Source organism: Halichoerus grypus, chromosome 10, assembly GCF_964656455.1.
Source record: "Halichoerus grypus chromosome 10, mHalGry1.hap1.1, whole genome shotgun sequence".
Taxonomy (NCBI): Eukaryota; Metazoa; Chordata; class Mammalia; order Carnivora; family Phocidae; genus Halichoerus; species Halichoerus grypus.
In genome coordinates, this window is record NC_135721.1 from 1683002 (window position 1) to 1703165 (window position 20164).

Here is a 20164-nt window from a genome sequence, read left to right on the forward strand (position 1 = left end):
GACAATGGAGTAGGTCCATTGTTGCACTTCTGTCTCGTGTGGTGTGGATCACATACACGAGCATGTCAACCAACAAACACGCTGTAATTACATTCACTTGTAGATGGCAAACCATAGCTTGGCTATGGTTTAAGAGTTTGGGGGAAAATGAACAAAAGCACTTTATGAGAATCAATTTCTCTATACACAGTTACAATAATTATGTATTTATTATTATTTGTAAATATTGTGCAACACCTCCTTTATCACAATTTTACTAAAGCATGAGTATGTGCATACGTACACATCAATTTCTGTGGCTATCCGGGCATCAGACAATCGGCAGCACACCACTATCACCCTGCCTCCCAAAGGGGGTGAACGGCAGGTGCTCGGGTCCTCTGGGTCAGTTCTCCAGTCCTGGTGGCGATGCCAAAACAGACATGAAAGCCATTGATCTTATGGGAAAGTGGAGGCCAATGGAAGTGATCCTATGAGCCCTGGTGACACACATTTTTGCTGATTCTGTGTTTGGTAGTTGGTTTTGGCAAAGCCATAGCACTGGTCACCACGTTTGCCTCCAGAGATAAAGGGGCAGAAAGTCCCCACAAGAGATGAATCCGCTCGTGCCAGCCATGGCTTAGCTCTTGCATTTCTCTCTGCCTGAAATGCTCTTGCATCTTCTTTTTCTCTATAAAATACATTCTTATTCCATAAGACTCAGCCCAAGCACCACATGCTTAGGAAAGGCATTACTGGTTAGACGCACCTTTTCTTTCTGCTCATGGTGCCTTATTGTAACACTCAACATGCTGTATTTTGTCTGCCAGTGTCCGAAATTGACTATAATATCCTCAGGGACACGAACAGAGAATTACTCATCTCTGTTAGCAGTTAACGATAATTTCCTATTGAATTGAATAATGGTGATGTACAGAAGATAAGCTCAAGGATATGCCCTTCCATAGTGATTCTGGGCTGTTGTCAAGACATCACTGAATGGACAAGCCATGGGAGGAGGCCTGTCTGAATGCCTCACTGCACAGGTGGGGACTAGGGGATCAGAGTTAAGTCAGGGTTCTTAACAGCTGAGGCTGTGTATGGGATGGGGGAGGTTTGTCCATGGGCTAGAGAGGAATTGGGATTTATGTGAAACTCAGTGTTCAAAGATGTTTTAGGAATTGAGAAGCCAAATAAATGTTTAGAAAATTGTCCAGGCTTGAAGTTTAAGATGAAGTCTTGTACAGAAGGAACACCAATGCGGAGCACGTGGAAAGAAGAGATCTGGTCATATGTCAGCATTCTCTGGCCACAAGTAATATGTGCAAGGGTTTTGTGAACCACCGAAAATATACACATAAAGTGATAATGATTATTTTCCCTGTACTAACACATTTCTAGCTAGACCAGGGGATGATTGGAGAAACTTCGGGCAGTACCTGTTACCCATTCTGAAGTCTGACATAGATCATTCCCCTTTTCAGCAGCTCAAATAGGCAAACCTCCATGACTTCTGAAGCATTATCCCAGAGTTGATGGGCTGGGTGCCCCAGAGTCCCTCTAAATAATTGTTTTGTTTCTCAAATTCCATATCTGAGTGAGATCATATGGTACTTGTCTTTCTCTAACTGACTTATTTCACTTAGCATTATACCCTCTAGATCCATCAATGTTGTTGCAAATGGCAAGATTTCATTCTTTCTTATGACTGAATAATATTCCATTGTGTATATATATATACCACATCTGTTTTATCCATTCATCTGTCAAAGGACACTTGGGCTGCCTTCATACCCTGGCTATTGCAGACAATGCTGCTCTAAACATTCAAGGGTGCACGTATCCCTTTAAATCAGGATTTTTGTATTCTTTGTGTAAGTCTCTAGTAGTGTGATTGCTGGATGGTGGGACAGTTCTATTTTTAACTTTGTGAGGAATCTCCATACTGTTTTCCAGAGTGGCTGCCACAGTTTGCATTCCCACCAACAGTGCATGAGGGTTCCCATTTCTCCACATTCCTGTCGTTTCTTGTTTTGTTGATTTTAGCCATTCTGACAGGTATTAGGGGATATCTCATTATAGTTTTGATTTGCATTTCCCTGATGATGAGTGATGTGGAGCATCTTTTCATCTGCTGGCCATCTGTGTGTCTTCTTTGGAGAAATGTCTGTTCATATCTTCTGCCCGTTTCTTAATTGGATCATTTGTTTTTTGGTGTTCAGTTGTATAACCTCTTTATATATTTTGGATACCAACCCTTTATCAGATATGCCATTTGCAAATATCTTCTCCCATTCTGAAGGTTGCCTTTTAGTTTTGTTGGTTGCTTACAGTTTGATGTGTTTTTACCAAGTGAATGTACCCATGTAACCACCACCCAGTTCAAGACATAGAAAACACCAGTATCCAAGAAACCCCATATGAACCTCCAAGTCATCACACCATCAGTGGAGGCACCATTCTAACACCAATCCCCATAGGTTAGATTGCTTCTCTGTTGTGTCTGGTTTCTTTCACACAGTTGTGTTTGTGGTGCTCACTGATACTCTTGCATGTGGCAATAGTTTGATTTCAGTATTGCTCTGCAGTATTCCATGACACAAATATACCACGATATTTATCCATTCTACTCTTGATAAGCTGATTCCAATTTGGGTTATTATGAATAGCCTGTGCACATTTCTTTGGAGTATGTCTTCAGGAGTAGAATCACCAGGGGCAAGGATAATATTCCTTTTCTCTACTTTACCTTCTTTGATTTAACTAATACATTTTTTTAAAAATCTTACCTGCATCATCTTATACATTTTATAAATTTTCCTTTTTCTTTAAGAGATTAGAATTATAAATTGAGGATTAAAATATGTATCTTTTATTAATAACAGTCACATGTAAATTAATCCTACTGCTACCCTTTAGCCAGTGATATAACCTTGGGAGACAAAGTCATTTATCTCTCTCCGTGTTATTATTGTTATGTATTTTTAATCTTCATGTATTACAGACCACATCAGATATTATTATTATTGTCCAGTTAATATCTGTTTGTAATTACCTATATATTTCCCTTTCCCCCTTTCTCTTGATTTTATTCTTCACTAGATTTCTGTGTTTCTCCCTGGCCTCATTTTCTTTCTTCCTAAAGAATTCTCCTTAAATTTTTTTCTTTTTGTGTATATTTGCTGGCAACAAAATCTCTCAGCTTTTGCTTATGATGGAAATGTGTTTGTTTTGCTTTCACTTGTGAAGGACATTTTCTCTGGATATAGCTCAGGCTTCGGTTTCCTTCTTCCAGCATTTTAAAGGCGTCATTCTGTTGTCTTCTAGCTCCCATTGCTTCTGTGGAAATGTCAACTTTCAAGATTTTTGTTCCTTCTTTGAAGGTCAGGATTACTTTTTCTCTGACTACCTCTATGATTTCTCTCTTTGTCTTCGGATTTCAGCAGTTTTGTTATGATGCGGCCGGCATGGTTCACTCCGCACCTGTGCTGCACGGGGTCCACGTGGTTTCTCTGTCTGTGACATGGGTTCCATCTTCCATTTTGGAAAATCCTCAGCACGATCTCTTTAGAGGCTCCTCTGCCCCATTCCCGCTCACTTCTCCCGAGGACGCTGCGCTTACACGGCTACTTCCCCACATCCCACGTCTCTCCTCTTGTTCTCTGTTTTCCTTCTCTGCCTGGGAGCCTGGGTATTTTCTAGCAACCGCTGTCCTTTAATCTAATCCTCTCTTCCAGGTTTTAAACTCAACTTTATTTAATTGAATCTTAGTTTCAATTATTGAAAATTTTAATGCTACAATTATTAATTGGCTCTTTTTTGTGGATTTGGCTTTTCTGAATAAATTCCTCATCTTTGCTTCAACTTGTTAATCAAAGCTATTTTAAAGTCCATGTATTGTGACTCCAATAAATGGACTGTCTGGGGTCTTTTCCCATTGTCCTTTTTTTTCTTGGTTCTCTTCCTTGGTTATGCCTGGTGAACCTTTACGAGATGCTGGATATTTTGAATGAGAAGTTGCAGAGGCTCTGGATGAGGTGTTCTGCCAGAGCGGCCCAAACAGGGACTCTGACCACGGGCTGACTTCCTTCCTGAGCAGGATGCAGGGCGGCTTGCTCACTGGTTTTGATGCAGTTTTGTAAAGATCCATACTGCTCTTGTTCTCCTTTCTTCTAGGATGGCCCCTCCAGGTTTCCGACTGAAACCCTAGACTATTTGCTGAAGTCCATCCACCTCCTAAACTGCATTTCAGCCCCATGACACCAAAAATTCCAGTATTGCAAACCAACAACTGCAAGGTTTTGGGCTTAGCTACTTAGCATCTTTCCCTATTTGCCCTCAGGGTACGGCAAATGTCTCCGGTGGGGAAGCTGCACATTAGGACAGAACCCCCGGCACCTGCCTTTCCTCCAGGGTCCTGGCTCCTGCTGTCCCCGCAAGCTCCAGGAACTCATGGGATCAGCACTTTGCTGACTCCAGAGGGTCCTGGCTGGAGCCTAGCAGGTTTCTCGGACTCTCTACCCTCTCTCTGGGATCTGTTGGTCTGTGGCTAGCTTCTTAATCTTAGCTGTTGGCAGAAACCCTCAGCTGGGTCATGATGACGCAGCTCAGGGAAAGCCATCCCCGGTGGCCGCCCCCTTCGCCCCCGCGTTGTTTCCAGCTGGGGTGGAAACAGGAGCACTGAGGCTCATCCCTGCCGCCCCCCCACCCCGGGCACTCAAGTCCTCTGCACCATTCCCAGGGACATTGCTGTGCTCCTTGAATCCACGGCATGACGTCAGTGCTCCCGGCACACAGCCCGGGACTTCCTAAGGAATCACCCCCGCCCCCCCAGCCTAACACATGTTTTTATGTTCTGGAGGGATGTTCCTTGGTCATTTTGGTCAAACACCTGCCAGCTTCAGGCAAAAAGAGGCGCAGCGGTTGTCTGACTGAATTCAACAGCTTTTTTCCTGAAATCATGGTTTTCTTGGCTAAAAGCAGACTGACTCCATGTAGTGGAATAGTTTGTATCTCCTCCCCCGGCCTCAGAAATGAAGAGAATAGTACTTGTGACTGAAAAAGAGGGTCATGGAGACTAAGCAAATATTTGTAAAGCAGCATAGTTTGAACACTTGAAAGAAAAGTGCAATATGAATGATTATTTTTTAAAGCACCATATGTAGGAAATGCAATCCAGCTTTTTGAAAGAAGCATTTTGGCGTTTCATCCCAATTTACTGATGAATGGTGACTAATGAAATGTTTGTCTGGGATTCTGAAGAGCAATTCAACTGGCTGCATGTAGATAGATAACGTCAGTCGCTTTTGATCTTGCGGACCAAAGCATCTTATATAATGATAAATTATACCAGGTTTCAAAATCCTCCAAATGATGTTATCTGCAACACCACTGCCTCTCCTTACTATCTCCCACTTTTCTTTTCTCTCCGTGAAAGAAATAGCAGTTTGTAAAGGCTTATAAATTCCAACTCTTATCTTTTAAAACGGTTGTTCTTTTCCCTCATCTTAACATGCAAATAGACTCCTTTCTTAAGCCTTTGATAAAGAACCAGAAGAAAAGTTCACAAGGTTCTGATACACCAACCAGCCAACAAACAAAGATACATGAGGAACTTATTATCCACCCCCGCCATTGTGGACAGACCCTCTGTTGACACCCTCAGAGAAAGCAAGCATAGCATTGTAGGGGATGCTCACCAGTAAAGCAATAAATAAGTGGATATGTGGTAAAGGATTTGGAACCACAAAAGAAGTCTTCCTAATTATCTTTAGCACTATTGATAGCATGAGCTTGTAGATGGTCCTTGACGGTGACGTCAGGCAAAGCGGCCCCCAGGCTCCCTTCAACCTTCAGTCCCGGCCAGTCCTGACTTGGCCCGAAGCTTGCTGTGAGACCGTGGGAAGGACGTACCCGTCAGGCGGTCAGGGCCTTTCTCTGAGGAATGATGGCGCAGTGTGGCCTCAGATTCGCCCACAGCCATGCGTCCTGTGTGACAAGGTTGGGGGTTTCTGGGGCAATCACCCCTGGGGAATGTTCGGTGCCCCTCCACTGCATGCCGGCCGTGTGCCCAAGCACAGGCCCGGCACCTCTACCCCGCACACAAAGCTCTCCCTCACCTCTCTCCTCTCCCTCCGCCACCCCACGGCTCTGCTCCCCGCCGGTTCCTAAAGCCTGGTTTTTATCATGTCACTTTTCTGTGGCCTGGCCCTGTGGCTGAGAGGCCCGATGCCTCCCACACACCTGCTCCTCCTCCATCCTGCACTTGCAGCTTTAAACCGCTCCCTCCCCGGGCACCCGCCGCATCCTCTCCTCTGCAGCAGCTCCTGCCCTCTGCTCACCTGCCCTCCACACCTTCTCCTCGTCCTAACGCACCTCCTGTCTGTCCCATGGCTGCCGAACCGAGTATCTTGTCAAAGTCCCGTGGTTGGTGTGGTGTTACCTTCTGTCTAGAGGGCCCCACACTTTCAGTTTTAGAGAAGCCCTTCCTATCCCAAGAAAATGGAACCCACGGGACTCACTGGATGTTGTCACATTTATTTTACAGTAAAAGCAATATTCAGACCCTCCACGAGGTCCTCGTGGGTCTGCCGCTACCCCCCAGTGGTGTTCTTGACCTCCGCTGACACTGAAATCGCTCCCAGGACCGGAGCACCATCTGGGATGGCTGTCGGGCTGTGGTCTTCATTGGGCGCATTGTCACAGGTGAGAAGAAAGGCTGATGCTGGCCTCCGGCTTCTGACCGTTTGCATCCATGAAACTCAAGAAGGAGATGGTGGAGGCAGCGGTGAGGGCTCCATCGGTCAGGACGATGACTAACGAACACCACAACGCAGAAGCGGGCTTTAGAGAGTGTGCTGGTCGCCTAGTGCCTGCAACAAGTCCACAGCTCAGCACCTGAAACAACATCATTTGTTACCTCCCAGTGTCCAAGGTCAGGGTCTGGGTGGCTCCGCTGGCCCTCTGCTCTGGGCTCCCCAGGCTACAGCCTGGTTGCAGCCAAGTGGGCTCCTTTCTGGATTCGGGGACTCCTACAACAGCACATGGTTATCATCAGGATTCGGTTCCTGGTGACAGGAGGGCTGACGTCCCTCCTTCCTGCTGGCGGTCAGCTAGGGGCTGCCCTCGGCTCCCAGAGGCCACCTGACGTCCCTGCCCCATGGCCCTCCCGGGACGGCCACTCACTTCTCCAAGACCAGCAGGTGCCTCTGCTGCTTCCGGTCTCTGAACTCTTGCCCACACTCAGGGGGAGGGGGTTATAAAGAGGGGGGCTCACGGGGCTGCACTCCGGGCTGTGTCCGCGACAAGAACTTACTCAGGTCCCTCAGGGTGGGCGGCACACGTAAACGAACATCATCGGGTCAAGAATGTGAAATTAGGAGAAAGGGGGAGGAACAGAATACTTGTGGGGAGACTGCCGAGTCCTGAGCCTCCCCTACAGGTCATTTCGTCCGCGCGTGGGCCTCACCACTCAGCACCGCTTGTCCTTGTTTTCCGCACAAGAAACTGTTCAGAGCAAACCCACGCTGTGGCCCGGGGAGCACACGTGGGCTTGGGAGAGACCTGCTCTCCCAAAGGTGCCCAGGCCCACGGCCCCGATGCTTAAAGACAGGGGCGCGGCCGCCCCCCACGAGAGCGCACATCCCAACCTGGACCTGGGCCTTGGCACCAGTCCACCTCCTGGAGTAGGCGGGGCATTCGGACGCACACAGCAGAGAGCCCCTCCCCTCCTGTCCCCTCCCCCCGCCCCCACACCCGCCCAGACTCCCTCCACCCCCGCCCCTTCCTCTCCCCCTGCACCCTCTCCCTCCCCATCCCTTCCTCTCCCCCTGCACCCTCTCCCTCCCCGTCCCTTCCCCTCCCCCTGCACCCTCCCCTCCCCTGCACCCCCTCCCCCCGTCCTATCCCCCCCACACTCCCCCACCCCCCAGGAGCTCTGGAACCCACCTCTCCATGTTCCCACCCCCATGTCTCACCCCAGCCACCCTCCCCCTCTTCCTGACCATGCTTAGCCCATTCCCTGCCTCCAGTCTTGCCCCTCACCCCATCCTGTCTCCCAGCTGGGGCTATGGAGGTCTTCCCAAGGGCAGCCCTGACCACATCGCCCCCTGGGAATCCCACCCGTGGCCCCGCTTCCTTCCTGGCTGAGTCTACTTCCTCTGGCACCATGGCCTTCGTCCTCAGAGCTCTGGCCACTCCTCCCTCCAGCCCTTTGTAAAGGCTCCTCCTCACCCGCATTGCCTGCCTGCCTGCCTTCCTTCTTCCGTCCTTCCTTCCTTCCGTCCTTCCTTCCTTCCTTCCCTCATGTGACAACTCTGGTTTGTCCACTGGGATTCGTAGAGAGATCTTCCAAGGAAGACATTCCCAGGGGACTCACGGTGGCCTCAGGGGCCATGGCTCCGTCCATCCTGGACTGACCCCTCAGTGCATGTCACCCAGGATGGGGCATACCACTGCTTTTCCAGGGCCTGGCATACAGTAGGCGCTTGCTGAGTGCCCTTGACTGAGTGCCCTCTGAGGCTTCGGGGTGGGCTGACGTGGGGCTGACGTGGGGCTGACGTGGGGCTGAGCGGGGCTGAGCGGGGCTGACATGGGGCTGAGCGCGCCTACGTGGGGCTGACGTGGGGCTGACGTGGGGCTGACGTGGCGCTGACGTGGGGCTGACGTGGGGCTGAGCGGGGCTGACGTGGCGCTGACGTGGGGCTGAGCGGGGCTGACGTGGGGCTGAGGTGGGGCTGACGTGGGGCCGAGTGGGGCTGACGTGGCGCTGACGTGGCGCTGACGTGGCGCTGACGTGGGGCTGACGTGGCGCTGAGCGGGGCTGACGTGGCGCTGACGTGGGGCTGACGTGGCGCTGACGTGGGGCTGAGCGGGGCTGACGTGGGGCTGAGGTGGGGCTGACGTGGGGCTGAGCGGGGCTGACGTGGCGCTGACGTGGGGCTGAGCGGGGCTGACGTGGGGCTGAGGTGGGGCTGACGTGGGGCCGAGTGGGGCTGACGTGGCGCTGACGTGGCGCTGACGTGGGGCTGACGTGGCGCTGAGCGGGGCTGACGTGGCGCTGACGTGGGGCTGACGTGGCGCTGACGTGGGGCTGAGCGGGGCTGACGTGGGGCTGAGGTGGGGCTGACGTGGGGCCGAGTGGGGCTGACGTGGCGCTGACGTGGGGCTGACGTGGCGCTGACGTGGGGCTGAGCGGGGCTGACGTGGGGCTGACGTGGCGCTGACGTGGGGCTGACGTGGCGCTGACGTGGCGCTGAGCGGGGCTGACGTGGCGCTGACGTGGGGCTGACGTGGGGCTGAGCGGGGCTGACGTGGGGCTGAGCGGGGCTGACGTGGCGCTGACGTGGGGCTGAGCGGGGCTGACGTGGGGCTGACGTGGGGCCGAGTGGGGCTGACGTGGCGCTGAGCGGGGCTGACGTGGGGCTGACGTGGCGCTGAGCGGGCAGCAGCCTCAGGCCGTGCTGCCCCTGCTGCTGGGAGCCCGCCCTCGTGGGCAGAGCCCTCTGTGGCCCTCGGGCAGTCCTGCCTCAGAGCTCCTTTGGGGGCAGGGAAGCCCACTTGCTGGGCCCCCTCTAGGAGCGTCCTGGCGGGATTTGGGGGTCCTCTGTCTTCACGGAGCCCCTCCCTGCTGCCCCTGGCGGAGCCCTCGCCCACATGCAGGTGCAGAGCCCACGGAGGCCAGAAGGCCTCCCCTCCGACAGGGCAGGGCTGGGGCGCAGGCCCCCCGACACCCGTGCTCGGCCCGGAGGAGCCACAGAGTGGCTTCAGGGCCGCGGAGCCCCAACCCTGGCTGAGGCCGCTCGTCACAGAATCGCAGCCCATAAAGGGGCAGGGCTGGAGATGTTTGTCACGGGCGGCGGGGCTCCAGGGGCAGCCACCCCAGGGCCCCAACCCGGACAGGAAACAAGTCATCAGAAAGTGCACAAACCGTTGTTCCCCGGGGAGCCCCGCCCCTCCCTGGGGCTGGAGATTTCAGCCTCCGCCCAGAGCAGCAGGAAACCTGGGAAGGGGGCGAGGGGGCCTGATCCCAAGGTGTGCCTCCCCAGGGTGGGGTCCCCTCCGTGACCTCGGGGGCCGAGGTCACTCCTGCAGAAGGAGGGCGTGGGGCACGTCGCCTCTGAGATGCGGTGCAGAGCTTCGCGGGCCTGAAGATTCCAGAAGGCTGCTCTACACGATGGGTTAGTACCATTCCTACTGAGGAGAAATCCACACAATGTGAAATGTTCGTGGCGTTTAGTACTTTGTGTGTCGTGCAGCCAGATGGCTTCCTTGTGCAGACACGGGACCCTCGCTCGCGCCCCCAGGGCACCATCACTGTCCCAGGGCAGGACTGTGAGATGGGGTGGCAGCAAGGGCCCCCCTGGGTGCCGGCTCCGGGTGGGCTTCTCCAGCGCCCCCGCAGGGGCCTCCCGACAGCAGGGACCCAGGGCTCAGGCGGCACAGGCCCGACCCGGTGGCACCTTGAGAGGCTGGAGGAAGGGCCCCTCCGGGCCAGGCGGGGAGGGGGTAGGCTGGGGCCTGAGGGATGCCGGGGAGTCCCTGAGAGCCCAGGACAGGCCGGCAGCAGGGCGCGGGCCCCTCATTCCTGGGGCTGCGGGTGCAGCACCCCGGCTGACGCACAGCACCTTCTGCTCCCTGCCGAATGATGCGATTCATTTTCGGGAGAGGAACAGAGCTTTGGGGGGAATAGAAATGAGAATCTGGCGCTGTGGCGGAGGGACTGAGCGCAGCCCGCCAGATCTCTCACAGAATCTCAGCAGAGTGGGGTCACCGACCTGACCCCCAAATTCCTGTGCTTTCCCTGATCTTGTTTCCAGCCCCGAGGAGTGGATGTTAATTCCTGTTTTCATCTTCAGCTTCCCCTCTGCCCCTTGGTACGAGGGGTGTATGTTAGTGTCTGTCAATTTGCCATCCCAGGGCTACGTTTTCTGGGAAGATCTGTGCTTCTGTATTTATTACATTCGCTGTAGATGTGGAAGCTATGCCTTTTTTAAAATGAGGGCTCTGAAGATGGAAATAAATATACGCAGAACATATATTCTCGGCTCAATATGCCAGGTGCTGTGCCTTTGCCGTTTCTGTTTCCTGAAACGCGAGAGGCAGGCAGCAGCCCCACGGAGAGGGTGTGGGGGAGCGCGAGCCTCCTCGCCGTGGGTCACACGCGGAGCAGGGTTGAAATGGGGAGGCTGACCTGTGACCACAAGGCCTCCGGAGCCGGAATCTCATTTCGTAAATGAGGAGGCTGTAGCTCCGAAGGTCGTCGGGAGCGGCCGGAGTGGAGCTGCAGCCCCGCGTGGGGTCAGCAGGCTCTCTGCAGAAGCCCTGGCCTGCCGTCAGCCGCCGCCTGGCCCCTCTCCTCCATCTGTGCGGATTCTCTCACACGACCCCTAGCTTAAGCCAGGGAAAGATCATTTTTCCTTGGAGCCCATGGAATGTGGTTTATGGTTGCTGCAGAGAGTGCTCTCCGAGAGACTCTAAATTACGGTGCTCTCTGAAACATGCATGCATGAATAATAGATCCAGCCCAGATGCAGAGCGCCTCGTGTGCAATTTCTCAAGACGCCTCAAGAGCTTCTCAAGGGGGCTTGCCGAGGTCACGGCCTACTTGAGCTATTCCGGGCCGGGAGAAGCAGGACTCTGCAGGTGCAGATGAAATGCTGGTGAGGAAGAGCTACTCCTCACAGTGTCAGCCCCACGCTGGACCCGGCCGGGGGGCTGGAAGGCGGACAGGAGCTGATGCTGGTCCTCTTCCTCCTCCCGGAGCAGGAGGCTTTGCATGCATTGCGTCTTTAATCCGTGCAGGTCAGCAGCGTGGGCAGGTCCCCGTCACAGGGCGGGCGGGGGACCGAAACCCCCATGGTCCTCCCGCCCCAGACACCCATAGCAGCGCACCCGAGAACCGGGCTGTACGACCTTGACCCTGACTGCCTTCCCAGACAGCTGGAACCTCACACTAGTCCCATGCTGGGCTCAGCGACCTTGAGCACGTCACTGCTGTGTCTGGGGCACAGAGCCCTCGACTCACAAGCGTGCACGTGGACCAGCCGCCCACGGCGCCTCGCCACGCCATCCTGGGCCAGACGCAGCACACAATAACTGAAGCACGAAGGCCCGTGGGGGTGCTCCAGCCTCCAGTTCCACAGGGGGCTCCGGAAGCCCCTCCCTCATCCCAGTCCCGCAGATGCGCGGCTGGGGGGCGTGCTGTCATGGGCCCGCGGCCGCCAGGATTCTTCCCTGTAGACTCCAGTTCCGCAACGGCTCTGCGAGGAAATGGGACTGGAGCTGTCTTTCCAGAGCTGTGTACCGGCAGCCGCGCAGCCGCATGCATTCAAGGGTCACAGGGAGGGAGAGTCCCAAGCACGTCCCCGGCCTGCCACGGAGCCCACACGCACGTGACCTTGCATGCACAGGGCTTGCGGACGTGATGACGTTACAGATCCTGAAATGGGGATGGCCCTGGCCAGCTGGCGGGTCCCTCTAAGGGGAGGTGGGAGGGACAGAGGAGGCTTGCGACGAGCAGGGAGTGGAGGGACGTGGGGCCGCGAGCCCAGGGCGGCCGGCACAACAGAGCAACCTCTGTCTCCCCAGGAGTGACACCCTCACCGTGCAGCCTCACGAACGCGGGCACCCTCTGCTCGGGCAGCCTCCCCCTGCAGCGCTGAGCTCCTCCACGTCCCTGCTGCCCGGGGCAGGTCCCCACAGCCAGCTGGGAGCACACCAGGCAGCCATCCCAGCCCCTCAGTGGGCACCGAGGCAGCCCTGCCCGCTCTGCCTCTGTGTCTCACACCGTCTCTCTGAGCGTCTCCAAGGCTGGCCGGCCGCCGGGCGTCTGCGTGCTCGGCAGGGCTGGCCCGCGGTGGCGCACCCCCACATGACCTCCCTCACTCCGGCAGGCCGGCGCTGACCAGGTGGGACAGGAGCCCCCTGCGGACCTGCCTCGGGTGGGAGGAGGTCTCTGCCCAGCTCTCTGAGCACAGGGGGACTGTTGTCCGCACGGCCAGGGTTGAGGTCTGACTTCGCCCGGGGCTCCCGGCGTTCCTCTGCAGGCCCGCGGCGTCGGGCAGCAGGCTCTCGGTTGGGCCAGGCTTCCGCAGCCCTGGCTCTCCCCCAGCCGGTGCAAAGCTCTGCAGCTATTCCACCTGCCTCCTCGGGGTGCGGGGCTTCCCCAAATCAGAACAGCTCAGGAAACAACCACCGTTGCTGATACCCCAGTCAAGGCCCCAGGGTCGCCCGTAGGCAGACGGATCGGGGTCACTGGCTGGTGTGGGAAGGGACTCATGGGCCACGAGGAATGGCACGTGTCTCAGTGACCAGGAGGGAGGTGTGACAGGCGGTGGGGTGGGTTCCATCCCTGTGGGAGAGATCAGGGGCTTATTCTGGATTGCCAGCAGGAGTGGGGTAATTCTCTGTTTGGGGATTTTAACGACCCTTAGCCAGGAGGCAGGAAGAAGGAGCTGGGAGAAAGCCTTCCTCGCTGGAGAAGCCTCGGTCGCTCCCAGGAACCAGGGGGGGCGGCGGTCCTGTGTGATCTGTGCGGGGGCCGTGGTTCTCCGCGCTCAGACGGGCTCACGGGGGCGGCTGGGCTGGACGTGCCCTGTCTCAGCCTCTGGCGTGGCAGCAGTGTGCAATGCTCCTGCTGCCCAGGAGAAGGCGGGACCCGGCCGGAGCGGCTGGTGTGGCTGGGCCGTCTCTGCTCCCGAGGACTTATGTAGTACCCCCGGCCATCTTCCTGGGGACGCGCCGAGCCCTCCCCTGGTTTAGCTGCAAAGCTCATTTTGAAGAATGCAGTCCACGCGCTTGCTATTCACCCCAAAGGGCAGGAAGCCTCCACAGGCCTGCTAAACTCAGAATAAACTTCAGGTAGCTTTAATTTTTAGAGCAAGTCAGTACTACGTCAGGGTTAAATCACAGGCATATGTCTCACGATTAAACAACACCAAGAGCAAAGCAGTCACCAGTCTTGAAAATTCAGAAAGATATACCAGGAAAGGTTGGTTTGTTAGCAAACCTGTTTCAGTGAGAAAGAAAGAGAGAGACATATATATATATATATATATATATATATATATATATATATATATATATATAACACGTGTTAATTTTTGAGGTAACGCCTTCAAAAGAAAGGTTTAGCTGCAGAAATTGCTAAATTAAAATATTTTCTGTACAGTTAAGAGGGTGAATCCTACTACTGATTGTGTGGTATTTACCTGCATCTCATGCAGTTCAAGCACAGCCAGCGGTCATAGTTGGAAGAGGTTACCTCCTAAGACTCCCTTAAATGCAGATTGTTTTATATGAGCCCGGGGAATAAGAAATTTTTGTAACAATTTTTCTTTTGCTTAAATTTGTAAGACTTCATAGGATGTATATGAAGCTTCGTGCACATTTTTAGAAAACCCTGGAATAAAAGCTACAGGATCCGTGTGAATGCATCCCCATCCTGTCTGATGCTCACTCATCCTCTCACCGTTAATGGGCCCGTACTGGTGCCCAGCACCTGGGGTTGGAGTCCCCTGGCACAGGGCTGAGGGGCAGGCCTATGCACGGCAGTGCCCGTGGTCACAGCACCGCACAGAGCAGGAGTCTCTGGGTGGGTGTCATCCCGTGACACAGCTGAGTGACGCTCACGCGGAGGCCTGGAGACAGGTCACCCTGACCTGCCCCCCTGGGATGCTCTAGCAGAGGGTGTTTTGCAGCGGCAGCTCGAGACTCAGAAAGTGGCCGTAGACTCACAGCCAAAGCCTTTGTGGGGGGGTGGAAGGGGCCTCTGATGGAAGCTGGCCTTGGCGCTCACTGGCCCCCAAGCACACAGCACACAGGACTGGGCCCCTGGCGCAGTGAGGCTGGGCGGGCTGTGGCCAGGGACGGACGGTGCCCTCTGGCCCAGCGTTCATCGCTACCGCTCACCATCGCAGCTCCAGGCTAGGGACGCCCGGGGGTCCCCCTCACCGACCTCTGCCCACCGTCCCTGCAAGCCTGCCCCGAGGGCACAGTATCCAGGAGGAGAACAGAGATGTCCACCGAAGCAGGGAGAAAACTCGCCCTCCCCTGCCTTTTGTTCAATTCAGGCCCCCAAAGACTGGGTGCCGCCCACCCACACTGGTGGGCGAGTCTTCTCTATGCAGCTCGCCAATTAAAATGCTAATGCCTTCTGAAAACAGCCTCCCAGAAACACCCAGAAATATGTCTCACCAGCCCTCGGGGCGCACCTTAGCCCTTCAGGTCGGCACGGAGAGCTAGCCCGCACGGGGACTTGTTTCGTTAGACTGAAGTATAATTCACATGCCTCGCTGGAGGTCTTTAAATCTAGACTGGGAGAGGAATTCTCTTTCTTCGGTGGTGGAGATGTAAATGTGGGAGCAGGACGTGGTCAGGGGCCATAGCGACAGCCTCTCAGACACCGAGGGATGGAGGAGCCTGTGCGGGACAGGTGACCCCAGGGCTCCCACCCCAGCCCGGCTCCACCCTGCCCTTCCTACAGCCACAGAAGCCCACTTCCCAGCTAATCAAGCTTAAACTGGATTTTTGTCACTTGCAAAGTTTCTGTAAATCCTCAGATATGCCCTTTATTATATTTTATTAACAGAAATCCTGACAACCGTAATCTCTGCCCCGACTCACGGGTGATCGTGTCAAACACACCATCCTCTCCGCTTGGGACACTCTCCCTCTGTCTCTGTCTCTGTGGTTGTCATTCCTCCTTCCCTTTGAGACTTTTTCTTAATGAAGCCCATTCTGACCACCTTTGCTGGGTACCCCCATCCTCCCGCCTGTTACATTTATATCACTGCAAGATGCTCATTTCCATCAGATCACTTATTGCAAATTTCAATGACATTATTTGTTTGCATGATTGTCGTCTGTCTCTCTACATTGTTTAGGATAATCTCAGCTGTGTGAGTAAGGGAACACTCACAGCCACTGAGGCTTAATAAAACAGAAGTTTATTTATATCTCAAATAATGTGCGTTGAGAGAGGAGCAGAGTAGGACTAGGGTGATAGCCCCACGAACATCCAGGACTCTGAGGTCCCCATGTGGGATTTATAACTCACACTTGAAGGAGGCTGCTTGAGACCTGCCATTGTACTCACATTCCAGTCTGCAGAAAGGAGGAAGGGGCCGACACATTTATGTCCTCTCCCTGAAAACAGTGCTTTCTGGAATTTCAACACAGTCCTTCTGTGTTGGGGCTTATTCACATGGCCACTCAGTACCAAGAAAGCAGGAAAATATAAACTTGATTTCAGATGGCTGTGTGTCCAGCTAAGAATTTGAAGTTTTACAATTAAGCAAGAAGGGGAAAAAGGATATTGGGCAAAACAAAACAAAAACAAGGTCTCTGACCATCTCCATGAGGAGACAGTAAGATCCGAAGGAAGGCCCCGTGTCTGCTCATCAACACACACCTCGCCCCGAGCACGGAGTTGGCACCCAAAAGAGAGACCTGTGTTCCCTAAATGAACCCCTGCCCAACGTGAAGCCTGACGTAGGCTGCTCAGAGAATGGGGCAGTCGCTTCAATCTTGGAAAAGCTTGTCTTTGCTGTGTTGTGTTAAGTGTGTTATCAACAATCTGCCAGACTGAGAACATGAGAAAATAATGATTCTCGTAATTTATGTGCAACTTTGAGTCCAGCTATTGTTCCCTCCGCGCCCCTTCCAGAAAAACCTGTCTCTCTTCCCCCTTCCCATCAAAGTTTAGCTCGCCCAGCAAGCTTCACTGCCCCGAGTGTGCGTCCCCCACCGCTTTGAGCCTCAGCCTCTGCCCCGTGTGCTTACGGACACTCGAGACGGTGTGTCCAGGTCGGAGACAAGAACTGCTCTTGGCCCGACGTCCTTCGGCCCCCTGCAGCCGTTCCTGGGTGGTCCGTGCCTGCACCGGGGTGCTGTCTCTCAGCCAGCGTGACCGCCCTGCAACTCTGTGCACCACTGGGACCCTCCATGTCCTGATTCCAGGGACAGTTCTGAGCTGTGTTCTTGCTTGACCCTGCCCAGCCTTCGAACCCGCTGATCTCCTGCTCCTCCCCGTTCTTTGCCTCTGGTTTCTGCGAAGCCAGCCTTCCGGATTCCCCCTAACTTGCTGGGCACATCTCCTCCGTGGCCTCCATGGGGCCCCCTGCATGCTCCTGCCTCGAGTGCACGGAGCCTCCCCAGGTGCCACCCCCATCCTGTGCACGTTCCGGGCAATTGTCCAGGAAGGTCTCATCAATGGCTGAAGCACCACATCAACACCCTGTCCCCCAGCCACCCTCCCACTCACACAGCCCAGATGCAGGGGCAAGTCCCGCTAGGTGACCATCTAGGCTTCCCTGAGGACCTAGAACTCAGTGTATCCCACATTGAAATTCCTCAAAGTCTCCCTCTCCCAAACATTCCCATCTCTCCCGAGCTCTCCTTTAGTAAGAGGCCTGTCAGTCCAAGTGTCGACGACAGCTGTCTTTCTTTGTGTTCTCCCCTCACACCCAGCCAAGTGCCAGTTCTGCTGGTTTTCTTGCTCTGCCTCCCCTCTTCCAGCCCATGGGCGCTGACCCACCGTCCCAGGCCTCCACCACCCCAGCCCACCACATCCCTCCCTCCATCTGATGGTGTGGCTCCAAGGCTGGAAGCCACCTATTCCCCCAGAATCCAGCATCAGGGGGCAAAGGGCACGTAACCCACCCACTGTCCCAAACCCAATCCCATGACTGTCTGGACCCCTGAGACCCCCTGGTGCTTCCTGGAGCATGGTGCTCCCGCCCCAGCCCATTAGGGCCTCCCCACAGTCCCTCCATCAGGCGCGGCTCGCTCACGCCCCACCGTGGGGCTCTCTTGGCTCTTCCATTGCAGGGCTGGCTGTAAATTTAACTGAGTACTCGTGGGAACGTGAGGGTGTCTGTCTTACCCACAGTGCTGCACAGGGTGACAGGACAGCAGTCAGAGCAGAGATCACACCTGTTGTCCCCGGGTCTGCAGGGCGCCGGGTCGGTGGGGAGCACCCCCAGCAGCGTGCTCCCTGCTGCCCCAGCCCTTCTCCTGGGCGACCCTGCTGCTGTCCGCCTGTCTGCGTGCTCTTCAGACCGCGCGGGGTCAGGGGCAGGCCCTCGGCTCAAGCCTGGGGACTCCGCCAGCTGGGAGTCAACACGGACAAGGATACGTGCCGGACGGCCCGCTTCTGTTCAGGCCGGTACACTCTCCCGTGGACGACAGTTTTTCTGCAAACTTGGGCAGCGTCCACTGCCATGAGACAAGTGATATTTCCACATGTTCACACAAAAGGAGAGCTGGGGACTCACTTTTTATTAGTCATTTTGGAAAAGATGAGGCTACCATTTGAGTTTTTAAAAAACTCCAGCAGGAAGCCATTGGAAGATCTGAGAAGGCTAGCGCCCCGGCCGCACTGAGGGCCGAGCACCTCGGCCTCCACAGGCCACTCTGTGTCCCTCAGTCACCCCCCTGCCGGCCTCCACCAGTCCCTGATACCTCGGCTAGTTTCCCGGGCCCCCAACGCCCCTTCTGACCTTGTCCCAGAGCCGATCCACCTGAACCGCAGGTCCGCCCCTCAACACAGACCAGCTCCTAACTCCCCAGCCCCACATTACCTGCAGGGGAAAGACCCGCTTTGCAGCTTCTCTTTGGGGCGCTCCTGATTCTGACCTCGTGTTGTCCTCCTGCCCAGGTGCACGCTGACCCGGAGCTCGCCTGCATCCCGTGCACTCGCACGGCCGCACCCCGCCTCCTGGCCTCCAGTCTTCCCGCTCCATCAGCCCTGCTGCTGTAGCAGATTACCACACAGCGCCTGAAACAACACAAATGTATTATCTCACAGCTCTCTGCGAGGGAGAAGTCTGGATCAGTCTTCCTGGGCTAACACGGAGGGAGTACCTTCCTCACCGAGGCTCCAGGAGAGACCCCGTTTCTTGCCTCTTCCAGCTTCTGGAGGCACCTGCATCCTTGGCTCATGGCCCTCCTCCATCCTCCCCATGCCATTCTCCCTCTCACTCCCAACCCTGACTCTGTCCTCACATCCCCGTGACCTCCCGCTTCCCCCTCTCCCTCATAGGGACCCTGCGGTGACGCTGGGCCACTCGGACCATCCAGGCCATCTCCTGTCTCAAGATTCACACCTAACCCTGTGTTCAGAGCCCCCCTTGTCACACAAAGTAGTGGCATTGGGATGTGGATGTCTGGGGGGTGAGGTCCTTACTCTCGGACCCCGTATCACTCTGTCTCCAAGTGGAGTCGCTCCTTCTCAGCGCCCCAGAGCACTCTCTGCCCACCAGCTCTGCTCCCGCGGCGCGATCGACGTGACCTTCAATAGGACAGAGAAGGAGAAATTCATCTCTGTGTCCAAGTAATACCTAGCTTTGTGCTGGCACAGGATAAATTCTCCGACATCTGCCAGGTACCGCCGCTCGCCGAGCCATCCTAGCAGATCTTTCCCAGGACCTGTGCTATGCCCGAGCATCTTCTCTGCCTCCAGGAAGAACTGGCCTAACAAGCTGGTCATTTGCGTTGTTGTTTACAAGATGCTTCATGCACAAAAACCTCCTTCCAGTGTGGGAAATAAAGCAGGGGCACACATTTAAAAGTGTATAGTAGCCGGTGATGTGGGTCCTAAGAAAGACTTGGAGGCCGAGAAAGACAAGGACAGAAAGATGTCTTGGGTGGGTGAGCAAGGATGAAGGAGTGCAGACCCAGCCGGGCCTCTCCCGGGAGTGTGAGGAGAGCGGGGCGGGGCGGGAGTGTCCATCAGGGAAGGAGCGGTGGGGGCAGGGCTGGAGGAGAACGGCTGTCAGGTCCCAGCAGGGAGATCAGAGGGGACGCCTCGCTCATTTGCACGAATTCAGACTTTCATGTGCAAGCAAACTTGGATTATACACATACCTTATATGTATGTTGGGTGTGTGTGTGTGTGCGTGTGTGCACGAATGTGTGTGTTGTGTGTTGTGTGTGTGCATGTACAAATGTGTGTTGTGTGTGCACGAATGTGTGCGTTGTGTGTGTGTTGTGTGTGTGCACGAATGTGTGTGTTGTGTGTTGTGTGTGTGCTATGTGTGTGCATGTACAAATGTGTGTTATGTGTGTGCACGAATGTGTGTGTGTTGTGTGTGTGCACATGCATGCTCCAAGTGTATTTGTGATTGTGTTCACACGTCTGTGTATGTTTGCTCTGTGTGCATGTGTCTGGTGCGCCTGCCGGAAT

The 20164-nt window shown here is 54.9% G+C and overlaps 1 long non-coding RNA gene across 1 annotated transcript; it reads left to right on the forward strand.

Annotated features, from left to right (window-relative positions):
* The first annotated feature begins 9945 nt into the window (after positions 1–9945).
* LOC118548524 (uncharacterized) lies at positions 9946–19549 on the forward strand. The gene is made up of 2 exons (XR_004923626.2): positions 9946–10157; positions 18638–19549. It is a non-coding gene; the product is annotated as an uncharacterized LOC118548524 (long non-coding RNA).
* Positions 19550–20164: the final 615 nt, after the last annotated feature.